Raw genomic sequence first — 17,024 nt, 5'->3', positions numbered from 1 at the left:
TATATATATTTAATTATGAAAACTACATGTGATAAATGTGCTCATGCATACATAAAATTAAAGATATTTAGTTGATTTTAAAAAGACAAATTAGCTGAATTGTTGATACCAATCAATGACTTATACAGATTCTTGGTTACCACCAGCTGGGTCGACTTTACAGTAAGTTACTATCAGTATTTGTAATTGAGCAGGGACTTGTGGCACATGCCTATAATATCAGCATTTGGGACATGAGGGGATCAGGAATTCAAGGTCATCTTTTACTATATAGGGAGTTCTAGAGGAATGTGTGCTACATGTGGCTCTGTCAACAAATTTTATTGACTTAATGTATGACTTTTTACCCTAATAATTCCTTTAAAAGCTTAGATGGGTGTTTGTTTTAAACTTATCTTTGGAATTTTTATGGTTTCCTTTTTCAGCGCTAAGAAAATGTCCAATCAAACCCAACATGCTAAATAATATGCCATTTAATTACTATTAGTATTTACTTGAATTCCTGAGTATACTTTGAATTTGAGAAAAGGGCTCAAAGAAGAATAGTGTTTACAAATAGGACACAATGACAAGCTGTATCTTTAAGAGGTAATTCTATTTGGAAAATGTTCAGATGCACTTAGTTTTCTGAAAGAAAAATTAAAAGGAAAATAATATCTTCTTAATACTGACTATACAATTAGCAGAGCATAAAGACTTGCTATCTATGTTAGAAAATGTGGCAATAATCTATCACCAAACTAATACAGGAGAAATAAGCCTAGTGAAATGTTATAAATCACAATGATGGTTTAAGACATGTATTGATGAGGCAGATCTTTTGTGTAAGCTATGTATTTTATTATTTTTAAATAAATCACATGCTTCCAAAAAATCTTAAAATAATGAAGGTAGAACTTGAACTTTGTTTCTTTACATTTTAAAAAAGAATCACTGCCCTTATGTTTTGTGGTTGGTTAGGAGAAGCCAGCTATTAGAATCTGGATATTTCCTATTTATTTTATAGAATTTCCTACACTAAAATTTTCATTGATCACATTCAAATATAGATTCCCCCTTATCTTATTATCTAGTTTAACATAATGTATTGTGTCTGTTTTAGGTTATTCTTTTCTTTCTCTAACTCCTTGATAATGACAGTATATGAATTTCTCATGATCTGACACTGATATTCCTATGCTACTTCCTTCTCTTGATCACATGCCTCTGATGGTTCCCCCATTCCTTTGGTAAATGATGCTAAAGATAGTGGAAGGGGAAGGAGCATAGACTACTGGGCAAACAGGTCTAGATTCGGGTTCTGCTCCACACCCATTCCAAGCTGCCCTGCCAGAGAATCCTTGTTTATTTTTCTTTAATTTGGCCACAATATGCCTATCTTTTGATTTTATAAGTTTATTGAGAGCATTACACAAAAGCACAGTGTACACAAAGCATGTGCTCCACTCTAATAGTTCAACAAATACCTCCTGTTCTCCATTCTAGAATCCAAGTTAACAAGGTTTCCCACAGTCTAACTCTCTAGGTACATTTACCTCAACTCCCAGTCATCCTCTACTCCAGCACATCTGTTTATTTCCTCTTGATAATCCATTCCCATCTGCTTATTTTGCCTTTGGTCATATTATATTCGATGACTCAAATGATTTCCTCCCTTTTTCTACTGATTGAAAAACCTATCATTTCTATGAAAATCGGTATGACACTAGTGGTCTTTAGTTCAGACCATTCTGAACTGAATTGCCGAGATTCACTTTCTCTCTGTTGAATTTCTTTAGCAGTTGTTGGTTCTATGTCTGACTAAGGATGTATTGTATATTGTCTTGCATTATTTATTACATCTTTATTCTTCTCTTGTTACCTTAATAGAATTGTAAGCTTGGCGGGGCACTATATTGTATCATAAACATGCTGTTTCAGCAACTAAATATTGATTTGTATATTGTGGCCATAAAATAAATGTTGACTGTTTGATTAACTTTCTGTCATCTGGAAAATGGGAAGTCTTATACTACGCTGACCTTTAGTTATGAATATCGGGGTTAATCAGACTGACTTAGTGATAAAAGCTAGCTTTATGCTCTGAAAATTAGGTGGTATAGCAGCTCTGGTCATTGACAGTTGTGTGCTGTTTTAATACACTGTCTCTATAGACATACATTTATTATCCCTGAATTAGGATTTATATTATAAGTCTTATGATAAATGTTGACTACAAGTATATATGTGATGAATACAGCACAGCGGCTGGTATATAGTAGATAGATAATGAATGACAATAAGTAAAAGCCTGTGAAAATATTTCTAAATAGAATGGCAAATTTAGATTATTATAATTCTGCATCCAGAATTCATTTTTGTTTAAAGACTTATCATTTTTAATTGTGTGTATGTGTGTGTTTGTGTAGGAGTATGTGAAAGTAAGTGCAGGTGTTCTCAAAGGGTAGAGGCATCACATCCCCCTGGGGTTGGAGTTATGGGCAGTTCTGAACCATGGGACATAGTGCTGGGAACTCTACAAGAGCAGTATGTGTTCTTCGTTGCTGAGCCATCTCTCCAGTCCCTGTATGCCACTTAGATAGATAGTTCAGGGAAATCATATGTATCATATCCCAGAAATTAATAAGAGAAAATGGTTCACATTCGATTCAACATTATTATACCAAAACAAATATCTCCATATCTCCATTGCTGAATAACCAGATAATCCCAGTTGTTATTTTTATCCTTTTATAATTTTAATATATAAAAGTACACAGAAAAGGTGAAGTAAGTTTTTAACTATAAGTTAGAAAACCTGTTCTCCTGGTTCTACATTTCATCCTAGAGAAGATATTTAGACATTCTAAGACTTGAATTTTTTGATGAAATTAATGATATTTTATTCTGGGAAGAGGATGGTTTTGAGATTAAGATATATTACAAAGATTATGCAATATATTGGGTTATAAAATTTTAAAGCATTTAATGATTAATGGTAGATCCTTTTTAAAATTTAAGTCAGGTCATATAACTCATCTGCTCTGAACCCTGCAATCATGCCCTGTTCATACTGAATAGGATGTCTGTGCAGCCGACAGTGATCTGTCTTCCATTCATTCTTTGACCTCACCTCATACAGCTCCCTGCCTGCTGATAGCTCTTCAGTCACACTGGCATCCTTCCTGTTCTGTGAACACATCAGGAGACTCTGTGGGGATTTTTCTCTGGCTGTTCTCTCTTCTCAGGGGTATTCATTGATCTCACTTTCTCCATGGCACATACCTTGACCGAGCTAATATATTCTACAGCTTGGCCATCCATCAATCCTTGCTTTAGTCTCCTTTTAAGACAAATGTAAGCTGTCTATGGGGTCTAAGATTTCTGGCAAATTTTGTTGCTTGATTTACTGGTACATATATCGTAAACTTCTAGAATAGTGGTTCAAGTAAGCAACCAAGTATATCTTGAATGAGTTCTAATTTAATTAATTCAATCTAAGTTTTATTATTGAAGCTTTAAAAATATTAACTATAGAATTCATTTTATTTTAAAAAGAAAGGCAACAATTATGATCAAATTACCATATTGTCCTTTCATGATTGGCATTCATGTATTTCAAATTGGCACTTTGGTGAATCAGAGAAATTGTGTTACCAGTTACTCAAACTCCTAACTAGTGCTAGCTATGATTCTGCCATAAGCTTAATGTGTAATTTGGGTGAGTCCCTTGTCCCATCTCTAATTTACTCGTCTGTGAAACGGCAGAATGTGTTCTACTTATTTCCCCTTCCACATTGCAAGGATCTGTGTGGCCCACCTAACTTGAGATTCTTCTGAAGGCATAATATGGAATACTACTGGAAGGCATTAGTATTTTTAGGAATAGCAGAGATCATCTGTTCATGGAGACTGGCATCTTGAGGTGCTATTGTTTGAAAACACACCAAGAAAATACTAATGTGTCTTATACTGATAGTCTTATTTCTTTGTGAAACTAGCGACTCAAGGTAGAATTGCCTGAAAGTCATATTAACCAAGGACCTACATTCAAATTAACTAGCACTAGGAACTGAATGCTTTCCTTTTGTTTTCCTTTTGTTAGTCATGAGAGCTAAGAACTTGGGAAAACTGGTGGATCTTTACTCATCTTAGACATTTTTCAATTTGTTAACTGAATCAAAAGAGCAGCATTTCTCTTCAAGCAGTTTTATGGGGTAATTGAAAGAATTAATGTGTAGACAGGACTCCTATATTTATTGCAGCTAACATACACAATGTGCAGCGATGATAACTATTAGAAATGACAAAGCTTCACATTTAAATTATGGACTCAGTCTGCGACATCTACATTGAGTACCATGCTTAACTACATTTTGAAAAGCTGTTTTGAAGAGGTGGTTGAGAAAAAAATGTCCCCCAGTATCCTTATTTTATAATCTGAAATCAGAAGAAGTTTTATGCCTACAGTCATGGGAAACATGAGGTCTGGTGATTGATATGGGGTCTGGGGGTTCATTTCCTTAGACTGTAGAGAGATGAATGATAACATGTTTCTAGGAATTTTCCTACACAAAATTTATAAAAGTAGAACATGGGCTATTCTGTTGGCAAAATTTCATACAAAAATATGATGTCTCTCAGAATGGAGGGAGTTCTGACCTCAGAGAGCATTGTATAACTTTATAGATAATCACTAATACCAGTCTTTGCACTGGGTCTTGAATTCTGTGGCTGTCAGATGCGAACTGTATAACTTTTAATGTGTTATTCAACCTCTCCTTGCTTTGAGTTCTTTATTCTTAAAATGGAGATAAAAGTAGGTGATGTTAGGGATTTATTTGTTAGGGATTTATTTTCTTTTTTACATCTAAATCCTTTGGACAGTGTTCAGTAAGCAGAGAAGGAACTCAATAAATAGATATATTATTATAGTTATTGGTTGTATTGTTATTTCTTTTACTATGGATGAAATGAAGAGAACATTTAGCACTACATTAGATTTATGAAAGCTGTGACATATAACAATAACAACAATAACATGTAACAATAACTTTCAAGGAGGTATAATATAGATGTTCTATTTTTTGAGATGGGGTCTCACTATGTACTCCTGGTATTAACTGTAGCTTGCTATGTAAATCAGGCGTGCAACCCACAGAAATTTACCTGTCTCTGCCTCCAGAGTGCTGGGATTAAAGGGGTACACCATCATGCCTGGCCCAAAGATACCATATAGTTTTAAGGAAAGTAAATGTTTGTGTGTGCTTCTTGCTTATTGAGTCTCAGTTTTTTCTGCACATCTCTGTATATCTACAGAATCTTTGAAATGAAACCAATACAAAAAGAAAGACGCCCTTTGTGGTGTTCTTCTTAATTGTGACATGTAACAATTTAGAATAATCAATTTATGAAAATAAATTTGTTTATGGAAACAAAGTTGTAGTCACACAAAGCTCTCTGTATGGCACTGGTTATGATTGCTCCACTAACTTCACTTGCGTGGCATCAGGAACTTGAATGGCAAACCTGGGTCTTGCTAGATGCCTGGTGAGGAGAGTGGTTGGGGATCTCAGCATATGGAATTGAGGAGGTGAGACGATAGAGGAAGTGTAGGCTGCAAGGTGTATAGAAAGGAAGAGGTTGAGCTGAGTAGTTATTTAGAGGCTCAGATGGAGGCACTGTAAACAGCAGATGTTAAGGGTCTTCTTTGAAAAGCTGTGAAATGTGGCCTTGTCTTCCTCACTCATTTAGCTGAGGTTGGAGCTAATGCTCCTGCAGAGGCATTAGGCAGTTGAGCATCTAGCCTGCCTTCCCTTCTGACTCAGAGTCTCAGGGTCTCTCTCCCAAAGAGCCTGCAATAGGACAACCTTGAGGATAAGCCTGAGGGAAACTAAGATTTTAGAGCTCATGTTGTGCTCTGCGTCACATCCATCCTCTTCATTTGTCCTAAAGGTCATAGAGAACACTGCCTGTGAGATTTCAAGAGTGACAAAGTGGGAATAAATTGGAAAGATTTTATATAGGTATGTAAATACTTTCTTTGAAAGCATTTATGCCAAATATCAAGCCATTTGCTAGTTCTTATTTATTTAAAACAAATTTGTAGATGGCACAAAACATACAAAGCTTAAGCTCCTGGCTGCCTGCTGTGCAATGCCATTGGGCAGATACATACCGTGGATATCCTTTCAGTTAGACCCCTTAGTTGTCTGAGTACTCTGCTGATTTTCCCTGTCTGGCATGGAAAGTTTACTGATGTTTTTATCACAGTGCATGCTAGGTTAAACAAATAATGTGGTAATGGTAATGCTGCACACTGGATTCTGCATTCTTTTTAGTGTCTTGAGGTATGACCAGAAAGCATCTTAACATCTCTGCACATCCTCACAGCATGTAATGGTTGTTTATACTTGGGCAGAACGGTGCCAAGAAATGGCTGAAGTTCTATACAGGTTTCCCATAGTTTGTTATCTTACCTAGTTGCACACTTGTTATTTCATGAGGAAGGCTGAATGCATGACAGCATTGACATGCATTAGGTTAGATAGTGGTGCTGTCTGAAGGGGACATCATTGAAGGACAAGATCCTTAAGATGCTGTCCATGTTTTGCTGTTACTAATATTCATTTACATTATTATTTCCTTTTCCTCTTCCTCCTCTTCTTCATTTTATGAAGGTCACTTTTTAAAAATTACATTTAGTCTCTGACCGATTTATCCATGTGTACATTTATCACACTCACTCTCCCTCCACTATTCTGCTCAAACCTCATAAACTGCCGCTCAGGTTTTGTTTCAACTATCACCAATAGTGTCTTCCAGAGTCTTTCTGTTCAGAGCCATATTCTTAGAGGTGCGAAGACAAGTACTAATTCTAGTTGAAACTTCAGGATACTGCTCACTTGCTTTAAGTAAAACTTGTGTCCTCCCTTGTCTTAAGTTGTTTTGATCTACCAGTAAATGGAAAAAATCACTAAGCATGCATTGCAAAATAAAATCATAAATATACAAAGATTTTAATAGTTAGCAATGTTTATTTCTTTCAAATTTATTACTTTGATACAACATAGCATTCTGAAAACTTGTTTCTAACTTGAGTTTCCCTCATTCCAAAAGATACAGAACTTGACATTTACAATGTATAAGAATAAAATTAATATACAAAAATATTTCATATAGATGCTCATCAAACTTAGGCTACCATCATAAGGTACTCTTAAAATTCTCCATTGGGTTTTACAATTTTATTAGTTAATAGTATACAGTAGTTTTGATATATTTTGCATATATTATTATGCCCTTAATAAATTCAAAGCCTAGAATGTAGAAAATATGAGTCTATCCACATTTTAATTACAAGCGTAGTTAAAACTTTATTGTCTTTATAGTTTCTATTATATATTTCAGTGTTTAAAGTATTCAAAGAACAAAAATGTTTCACATAAATTTCAAATCTGGTATTCATTTAAATTTTTTTAAATAAATGTCTTTATTAACATTCAGAATATCAATAGCTTTTTAGGAGAATAAGCACAAAGTATTCCCAAGACCATATGTGGTGGTATTTTCTGTATGGAAGCATTTCAGGATTCTTAAAGGATATGATTGATTAAGGCATTATTAAATCTATTTAATTATGGTACAAGACAATTCTTTATCCAATGTAACCTTGAGAAACCAAAAGGTTGGGCACTCCTGAACTAAAACATAATAAAATTATAAAGATTTCTTTAAATCACATACACATATGCATATAATATCCATAGAACGTGTGTCAAAGTAAGATAAGACTACTTTAAACTGTCTGTGGAGATGGGTAGCAAAGTCTAAACACTTTATGAATACCTCAAGCATATGATATGGTAACTCTACACTTGGATCTTGCCTGTAATTAGAAGAGTAGAGTTACACCCCAAGGATAGGGAGAACTGAAGAAGGGTTACAATTCCGAATTTCTCCATTCATTCCAAAACAATAATGTCTCCTAATATCATATCCAAACTCATTGATGGGGTTTTATTTTGTGATGCAACCTATAGTATTTTAGTAAGCATTTGAGTAAGCATTTGGTAGTTAAAAGGAAGCCAGATCTGATGGCTGTAAACACAGCTATTTGGGAGGCTAAAACAGGGTGGTCATGAATGCAAGGTTTGCCTGGACTACAGAATGAATCCAGAGCCAGCTGGGGCAATGTAGGGAGACCCTATGTAATAATATTTTTTAAAAAGTACAGAGCTAGACATGCAACTCAGTGATAGAGACTTTGCCTAGCATACACAAGATCCTGTGTACAATCATAAGTACTGAAAAGAGAAAAGAAAGTAGAAGGATCAGGTGCTTTTGGAATGATGTATGTTGCACATTGAATGTTTGCCTGTTCAGGTGAGCACTGCAGACTTGAACTGAAGGAGTGGTTTGGAAGAGGAAGACTAATGTTTGGGGAGACATTTAGAGAGAGAGGAGAGATTCTAGTCTACTCACAATTACAGTTAAGAAGAATTGAGATCTTTTTTTTTAGGCAAAATATGACAAGATACTCCTCAGGTCCTTGTGTTGGAAGGCTGAAGTACTCTTATATGATATAAACTTCTTATATGAAGTTGTTACATCAGAATTAAGCATCCTAGCCATAGCAAATTGTGGGGAATGGAACAAATTCATTTTCGTTATCATAACTATATAAACTCTTTAAATGCTCAAGAACTCAAATAGTGGACTAAAATACTAGACAGGTTTACAAGGAAGATTGAAATTTGCACACACAGAAAGGAAGTCTTAATTAAAAGAAAATGGAATTGCAAGTCTGGTGTTTCGGCTAAGTAGAAGGGAATGTAGGAGGGTAGATTTAATTAGTTATCTAGGGCATGTAAGGGTAATCATTGAAGCAAAAAATGAGAAACTGATGATTATGCTTGGGAGAATAGAAAAAGGATTACTAGGATCAGAAAAATTTTGGAATGTTACAAAGATATATGGGGTGGGCTTAGGTGGTGATCATGGTATGAAAATAAGAGTGAATATTCTAGAACCACTTACAAGGGAATAATCATTAAAGAATTGCAAAGAGCACAGTAAAGTACCTGATAAGTAAAAATTAAAATTGGATATCTTTTTTATTATGAGTAGCTTTTGACTTAGTAGCAATTATAGAGTTACAGGAGCAAAGGTAAGTATAGAAAGAAATCTGTATAAAAACCATATTATTAGTAATGCTCATATTACAGCATATCATCATTTAGAATAGATTAAATACCAAAATCTGACTTAACACAGGTAAATCAGAATACTCTTTGAATTCTTCATTTGTGTGTGTGTGTATGTGTATCTGTGTTTTTGTGAGTGCAATGTACGCAGGTGTATATATACATGTGTGTACGTGAGTGTGGAGGTCAGACAATACTGAGTGTCAACCCTAAGTTGCCTTCCACCTTGTTTATGAAACAGGAGCTCACTGGCTTGGAGTTCAGCATTTAAGATAGACTGACTGGCCAGTGAGCTCCAAAGATCTTCTTGTCTCTACCTTGTAAACACTATGATTACAAGTATGTGCTACCATGCCTGACATTTTTATGTGGGTGCTGATTATCAAAAATAGGTCCTTATGCTCGAAAAGCAAGAACTGTACTGACTGAGCTATCTCTCTAGCCCCTAGTGTCTTAATTCTTTAAAGGAGAGCAGAGGCAGATGCAACGGTGAGGAGAATATTGCTCTAGCAGAAGGATCTTTTTAACTTTCAATCCTCCTAGCATCCCACATAATCTTCAAAGCTCTTGGAGATATTTTTGGTTGACGCCAAAATGAGGGTTTGACTCATAGCTTTAACAAGGAGGGTCACTGAGGATTTACATTACTATATGTGAAATATATGGTGATGAAGTTCTATGGGTGTTGGCTCAGGATGGAGACATTTGCATCTAGCTGCTAGTTAAACTGTCATGCCACTTGCCTGTCATTTTCCTTTATCTGTTACCATACCCAATTTGGGCTTCGTTATTTTTGGTAACAATTGCTAATAGATGCATCTCCTTCCTAGACTGTCATCAGTTTCAGGAGGCAGCTGCAGTTTTAGCCTTTGTTGCAGTTGTCTTGAAACAACTGGGATGCTAAGCAAACTCCATCTGCATATGAGGAAGTGGGCAGGTTCATGTTTAAATGAGTGGATAGAAATATGGGGAAAAGCAGATGCCTTTTCATCAAAACTTTTCCCCTTTAGGGAACTGTTTTGTGGCGTATCATCTCTGTAATTTGTCCACTCCCTTAGGTAGGGTTGTGTGACACTCAGATACTTTTGTCTGAAGACATTAGAAGGTATCATACTCTAAATTAGATTTTTACACTGCAGGTTTAATGACAATTAGAAATAAAGGAAACTGCTCCTTGGCACTGAAATATAATACTACAATATAGGTGAAAGAAGACATCATAGTGACCTTTACCAAGGAACAATGTTTATCTGAAATTTACAAAATTTAATTTATAGTGGTTTCATTGTGGGAGTCAGTTTTACATAAACAAGCCTAGTAGTTGATCAATCTTAGCACTTACTGAATTATTATAAAGTGCCATTAGAGAGAGACACACACACACATACATACATACACACACAGGGAGGGAGAGAGAGAGAGAGAGAGAGAGAGAGAGAGAGAGAGACTGAGACTCAGCCAAGTATGGGGGCACATGCCTATATACCCAGCACTTGGAATACTCAGGGAGGAGAACTGCTATAGCTTTGAGATAAGCCTGGGCTCCATATGGAATACCAGGTCAGGTAGGACTAGAGCTAGATGGCAAGATCCAATTCCAAAAAGAAAATTCTTTTCTTTAGTAGTTAATTAATTTAATTCTGTACTTATGCTTGTATTTGTTTTTCGTTTTTTGAGACAGGGTCTCACTGTGTAGCTCTGGCTGGCCTGGAACATGTTATGTAGACTAGGCTTGCCTTGAACTCAGTTATTTACCTACTTATGCCTCTCGAGTCCTGGGATTAAAGGCACGTGTGTCCCCATTGGTTGTGTTTCACATCTTAATAATTTTTTAAAAATTTATTTTAGGTGTTTGAGTGTTTTGCTTGCATAAATATGTGAACCATATATATGCAATGCCTGCCAAGACCTGAAGAGGGCATCAGATCCTTTGGAACTGAAGTTACAGAAGGTTGTTAGCTGCCATGTGGGGGCTGGGAACCAAGCCCTGGTCTTCTTGCAAAGGCATCTTAACTGCTAAGTCATCTTTCTAGCCTCTGTCGTTTCTTGATCCCAGGACTTCTACAACATCTCTAGCTATCCTAAGCCCCACAGTTATTCTGCAATAGAAAGATGGGATGACACCAGAACTTTGTTCCCTTGTCAGAAACTAAGGCCTGCCTAGCAGCTGATCTCCATCTTTAGCTAGTCCTCAGGCAGGAAGCTTCCAGGACAGTACCAACTGAAATCCTCCAAGTCCTGCATCTAAAGTATGTGGTGTCTTCACCAGTGGGGCCTTAGCTTCAAGTTCTTCGAGGTAACCAAGGGCAATGGCAGTTGTTGGAACCTGTCCTGCCCTGAGAAACAACTGGAAGGAAAATTTCTCCTGCCGGGCACTGGATTTTTGGAGAGAGAGTAAATTTCTCCTGTGTGTGTGTGTGCATTATTGTGCTGTGTGGGGTTACTACATTTATCTCTTTGTTTCTCTTTCTCTCTCTCTCTCTCTCTCTCGCTCTCTCGCTCTCTCGCTCTTGCTCTCTCTGTATATATGTATATTATACACATATCTAATCACATATATATATTTACACTTATTTCTTTTTATTTTATGTGCATGAGTGTATTGTGTATACATATGTAAGTGCACCCGTGTTGCACACAGTCTGTGGAGGCCAGAAGAGGACATCATGTTCCCTGCAACTGGAGTTACAGGAGGTTGTCCACTGAGCCATCTCGCCATATATATGTATATATATATGTATATATATGCATATACATATATATAAGCTTATAAAATAATGTCTCCCTATGACTTTTTCAAACATCGTTAGTATTATTTAGCTATTTCTGCTCCTCTGCTCCCTCCTTCTCTGTATTGTCCTCCCTCTCACCTGACCACTTACTTCCCACTCCAATTTTCACCCTTTTCCCTTTCATAAAACATGTCTCCTACTAACTCCTCAGTTTTTGTTTTTAATAGGATTTTTCTCTGACAACCAGAAATTCACAACTTGTTCTAAAATCTGGTAGTGTCAAACCTCATTTTCTTCAGAGTATAATCACAAATTTATTATTATGATAAGTGTGTGTAAAATTGCTGTACTATTTGACCATTAATTTGATAATTTACATAATTTAAAATATCATTTCTGTGTGTAGTCATGAACACACTGTAGTTATATCACATACTCTGATTGATGTATATACATGGAAAACTTAAAACGAATATGTTACTGGGGCTGGAAACATGTCTCAGCAGAGTGCTTGCCTAGCAGGCATGAAGCCCTGGATTTGATCCTCAGAAAGACATAAACCAGGCATAGAGACAAATGCCTCTAATCCCAGCATTTGGGAAGGAAAGGCAAAAGGATCATAAATTTAAGGTCACTTTTGGCTATTTAGCTAGCTGAAGATCAGTCTGGGTTACATGACATCCTGTTTTAAATACAACAGAGTTGTGTCAACTTCTTTGAAAAAAATTTGTGGGGTATTATAGTTAGTTGTAGGGGAAAAAGACTAAAATTATCGTGAAATTAACCTGTATAAATAATGAAGCATAAATAAGTATTAAATTCTGAATATGGTTTTAGGTCATACAAGATTATCCCACACATATAATCTTGAGGGCAGAGAACTGTAAAGTTTCCTTTTATATACAAATAGTAATACTACTAATAACAAAATTTGAAACAGAGTCTTACTAAGCTACAAAGGTGGTTTTGAATTCCTGGGTTCAACCAAGCTTCATTTCTCAGCCTCTTGGTAGCTGGGGCTAGAGTTGCTACAGTTATCTCCGATTTTCTCTTTGAAGAAATAAAAGAAAATAGACTAAGGGCTGGAGAGATGACTCAGTGATAAAGAACACTTACTGTTCTTCCAGATGACTTTGGTTTGATTCTCAGCACCCACATGGCAGCCAACAACTGTTCATAACTCTAGTTCCAGGGGATCCCCTTCTGGCCTCTACAGGCTTTGCATGACACATACATCAGGCAATACACTCATATACATAAAATAAAAGTAATAAATTAAAGAAAAAAAGAAAATTGATGCTTCATAAAGAACTTTATATATGGTTTATGTTAGAATACCTGAGAGAGACTACGTTATGAACCTGAAGGATCCTTAATTTGTAAGGAACTGATTGCATTTTTATTTTAAAGACTAAAGAGAGTACTGTGCTTTTGATTTCATCAGAAGTAGCTGTAATAGAAAGTGTCTAAGATTTAAAACACATGCATTATTGTGCATAAGAAAATAAAATCTTCTTTCAAAAATTAAAGTTGTGTTTGGATACTTTGTCCTAAATAAAACTGGTTGATTATTAGAACGAAGATGACTTAGATTGTCACAAGCTCTGATATTCCATTATTATTTCTGTGCCTCAGTTTCTAATCCATGAGTATGACGGGCCTGTAGACAATGACTTGCAAAGTCCCTTCCATCTAAAACATCTTCCCTTCTTTTGTGGCATGCTTCAAGGCAAATAGAGTAGAAAATAAGTTTCTGGGAACAGATCTCTAAAACCATTTTTTCTTCATTGTAGAGAAATAGAGAGACAAAGTATGTGCCTGAATACAAGTGAGCAGAATAAGGCTTCTCTGTCTTTGAAATCTGTCCAGCCGGGAAGCACACACTGGCTGCTTTCTTGTTTATTTAACTCCCAGCAATTAGGAGTTTGTGCAAAACTGCGCAGTCTCATTGAATGAAATTTCCAGATGAGAGCTTCTCTTTAAGATGCAAAAGATTTGAAAAGGAGGTAGTTGTTTGAGCCTGTGATAAATGTGTCAAGTTGTATTCACTATGGCTTTGTTTCTAAATCCTGCTCTACATGCCTTATGTATGTCATTTGAAGGGCAGCATCTCTTCCAAGCTCTCTCTGTTTTACTTCTGGACTCTGTTTGACATCCTAGATCTTCTCTCCTTAAAATTCACTCTTTCCAAGTTCTTTTGTTCTCTCCACAATTCTTCATCAGTTTGAATTCTTTGGTTTCTTTTTATCTTTTCTTTAGTGTGATTATGCCTCAAGGTTCTGAACTAACTGTGTCATTGAATCCCCTAAACTAAAATATTAATCTATGAGAAGATAATTCAATAATTTCATTCTCTAGTCCATATATTGCTTTGTGGGTTGAATTTTCCCTTCACTGCCCACATGAACTCCCCTTTCTGCCACTCCCTCCTTTCTGGATTAAGTGTAGAACATTTAAACGTGTCCTCACAGACACTGGTGTTTGTTCAAATCTCTTCTCATTGTTGTTTTGTATGTGGTACTCTGCATTCACTGACCTTATTTTGATTTTTATTTCTTAGTACATTTGGCTTGGGCTTTGCAAGAGCTGTTGCTTCTACTGTATGTTTTCTTTTCTTCATTTTCTAGTTTAAATGCTACTGCTTTTGGAAAGCCTTATTGGACTACCATCTTTTCCTCCCACACAACCTCTTTGTGGAGCAAGTCACCCATTAATGTTCTTGGTAGAACTCTGAAGTTCTGTTTCCCGAATCCAAGCCATCTAAATGCAGAGATTTCTGACTTCTTGTCCATCGCTCTATCCCTTACAGTCTGTATGTTTCTACAAGATAGACAGAAATTATAATTACTGGGTAGGGGATACAAAAGATCTCCTTTCATATATGGATTTTGCAAGTGTGACTTCTAGACATCATACTCATAATTTTGCCACTGGAAATTGTCGTTCATGCTGCAGCTTTCTTTCATGATTAATGGCATTCGCATTTGTCAAATTGCAATGATAAAAAATCCCAAGACTCTTGTTTTCATTCAAATCTCCATTCCTCCTGTCCAGTTGCTTCACCCTAATCTTGCTATCCTATAGTTCAAGGGATCAATCTGTTTTATTGTTATTTTTTAAATCTTAAATAGATAATTAACTTAAAAATTTAGAAATCAGGATATTGCCAACAAAAACGGATATTTTAGCTTCTCTTTAAAAAATTCCAGATCTGGTGGTGACAAGTAAAATTCCCATTGATAGTAATTGTTTGAAGCTCTGTAATAGGGTTTATTGTTACAGAAATCTGTGTTTAGCTAGAAAGCACATCCTGTCTATATTCTTCAGCTGAGTTAACTGTCTGACAAGTGCATATTAAGCTGCCCAAGATAACCACTGAGGTTCTAAACCTAACCCAATCTTTATATTCATATAGCTAGGGTCCAGCCTTTTGACTGGATTAGATTATGTAATTCCTAGGCTGAATATTACTCACTGGATTTCATTTCCCTGATTTCCAGAGTATAATCCCCAGTCTATATGTGGTAGCATTTAAGAACAACAAGAAAGGGATTAATATGCAAATCCTGCCCATTAGCAGCACAAATAATGGGCTAAAGTGAGCACGCTGGAGAGTGAGTAAAAGAATGTATTCCCTGTGTGAATGGGCTGTTTATTTGATTTTTGCCATAAATGCTTGAAATCAAATTTGCCGTATATTCCAATTAGTTTTCAAAAGCTGTTGAAAATCTTGACTTTGTAGGAAATTTCAAAAATTCACTCTTATTTTAAAATTGTTGTTGTATTGTGTGTACATATGTATGCCCCAGCATGCATGTGAGTTTAAGAGGACAACTTGTGGGCATCATTTCTCACCTTCTTCCATGTAGGTCCTGATGATCCAGTTCAGTTCATCCCAGCACAATAGCAAGTACCATTACCTAATGAGCCATCTCATTGGGCCAAAATTTTCTCAATTTTCAAAGACCAAGGAATTCCAGTTCAAATAAAAACAAACCACATTTTATGCTTCCAAACCAAAACACACTTGAGAAGGCGTTTGCAGCCTCTGACCAGATATGAAGTCTTTGAATGAATCAATTAGAGAATTTCTTTAATGGAAATTTAACAAACATTCAAAAATTCTTTCAGATTTGTTTAGTTTCATGTTCTACATTTCGTAAAGATTCTTTGTTCTGATGCGTATATTCCAAACACTGGACTTTGTCATCTGTCCTTAAGTTTGTGGTGTAAAATGGCAGCTTCTTTCCTTTTCTCTCGAGGTACCTTATTTATATCTTTTAAATAAAGAAAAAAAGTATATGTGATTAGTGATAATGATCTGTTACCAGATGAACTGGGCTTGAATTGTCTTTCATCACCAAGACAAGCTCTGCCTTGCATTTTTTTCTGATCTGGTTCTCATTTTCACAGGGCCCAGAACCTACTTCTGTTTACGGAATTAGTATGTCTTAGTAAACTAGCTTAAGCTGCGATAACAGCTATCCAGGTTTAGTTCAGTCTCATAAACCTTGTTCATGACCAGAATTACCAAGCAGTGTTGGATAGATGTCTAAGGACAGATTCTCCTACACAACATAATCAATTAAGGTCTCAGAGAGATGCACCTCCATATCTAATTGCTCATCGCTCTGGCCCAGGGCAGGTACCCAGGTACAGCTATGTGTCAGCTGTGACACAACTTCGTGTCTGCTCATGTTCCATTTATTGAGTGGAAACTACAAAATATGTTAAGCAGAGACTTGAAGTCCTGCAACTCACTTTGAAGTAGAAATGGAAATAGTTGGTAAGTAGACTATTGACTGCCACATTTAGCAAGAGCGAACCCTTTCTTAGGTGGAAGTATTCCTCCATAGTGACAGATCATGCACACTATTCAGTGACATAGTTTATATGTCAGTTTAGAATTTGTAATCTCAAAATTGTTTTGTAAGTAAAATACACAGAGTTTTTATGAAGTTGAGTTTTTGGCACAATCAATTTGATATACCATCAGATTCATCCTTCTCAACTCATAAGAGTAAAAGCATAGCTTAAGTATATCATTTTTCTTTTTATTGAACTTTTGCAATTTTCCTATAGTTTGATGGCATTTAGACCACTCCCC

At 36.0% G+C, this 17,024-nt stretch overlaps 1 protein-coding gene across 1 annotated transcript in view; it reads left to right on the top strand.

The window, feature by feature from the left end:
* Positions 1-17,024, top strand: part of Gabra2 (gamma-aminobutyric acid type A receptor alpha2 subunit) — a gene marked incomplete at its 5' end in the record, with an annotated part of 135,404 nt that overhangs the window by 790 nt on the left and 117,590 nt on the right.

Source organism: Nannospalax galili, unplaced genomic scaffold (genome assembly GCF_000622305.1).
Source record: "Nannospalax galili isolate Female #2095 unplaced genomic scaffold, S.galili_v1.0 scaffold318, whole genome shotgun sequence".
In the NCBI taxonomy this organism is placed as follows: domain Eukaryota; kingdom Metazoa; phylum Chordata; class Mammalia; order Rodentia; family Spalacidae; genus Nannospalax; species Nannospalax galili.
The sequence above is the reverse complement of the archived record's forward strand: the minus strand, read 5'-3'. Positions and strand labels throughout refer to the sequence as shown.